Source organism: Trachinotus anak, unplaced genomic scaffold (assembly GCF_046630095.1).
Source record: "Trachinotus anak isolate AG129_WGS33_773 ecotype Australia unplaced genomic scaffold, CSIRO_AGI_Tana_v1 ptg000018l, whole genome shotgun sequence".
NCBI lineage: Eukaryota > Metazoa > Chordata > Actinopteri > Carangiformes > Carangidae > Trachinotus > Trachinotus anak.
In genome coordinates, this window is record NW_027273869.1 from 19,785,155 (window position 1) to 19,786,361 (window position 1,207).

Sequence of the window (1,207 nt, forward strand, 5' to 3'; positions counted from 1 at the left end):
GGAAGTAAATATTAAAAGCAGAGGAGAAGGAGGAGACCTCTCTCTCTCTCTCTCTCTCTCTCTCTCTCTCTCTCTGGGGGCGGAGCCTATCACTGTGGAAGTGGCCGCATGCTGTCACTCTGTCAACTGAATGGTCACATGTTCTCTTTTGACCATTTTATAATAAGAGACAAAAGAGAGAAACACAGTAATATTATATCATAATATTTCAAGAAGAAAAACGAAACGTCTTTATTTTTCTCTTTACTTCGATTGAATTATGTGTCACCTGATTTTTTTTCTTTCCTTTCTTCCATGTTCAGTGTAAAACATCAAATAGGAATTTAGTGGAATCAACTGATCTTTTCTCATTAAAGGTTCATATTTTACTCTTCTTCTGTGTTTTATTTATTTTTGAGTGAGTCAATAAAAATACAGCAGATTTCAGGTAAACACTCAGAGAAACCAAATCCTGCAGGGTTGGATGGTGGGTCCAGGTGGGCGGGGCTTGGGGCGGTGACTGCTTTGTTGTGACATCACAAAGTTCCAGAAGTCCTGACGGCTGGTTTTAAGGCTCAGTTTCTGAATACAGGCTGTGTGCATTTCTCTGTGGACTGAGGCTTTGATACTTTCACAGTATTAATATAGATAATGAAACAGATCTGTGAGATTACTACTCAACTAATTTAATTACATTTGTGAAGAAACTAATTCAGCGTATTAAAAGTTCAAACTCTCCAGACACGTGAAAAGCACAGACATGAAACATCTGCTTTTATCTTAACTGTAAAAACCTTTTTGCGATATTGCGAGAATTTTACATTTTAAATCAACATGAAGAGCTGAGAATTGCAAACACCTGCTGAGGATGATCATGTGATATGATCAAAAGCTCCAGAACTCATGGTGAGACAGCAGCTTTTTAGTCCCAAAATGATTTGATATTGTCCTTGAGTCTTATGTAACGCTGACTCTTCTGTGTTTTGCAGTTTTGTGCACACGGCCGGTCGCTGCTACGTTTTCAAACCGACGTCCTTTAATGCACACAGATCCATCTCCTTACTGTCCGAGCACAAAGACCTGCTTTCCACATGATGACATCCATGGCCTCTTCTCTTTCACTTGGGCCCTTTTTGTTGTCTTTGTGTCCGAGTGCTCTTCTTCTCTGCGGATGGAGGGTTGGGCCCCGGGGCCACACTCTGCTCTCTGCTGTTGAACTGGATGGTTA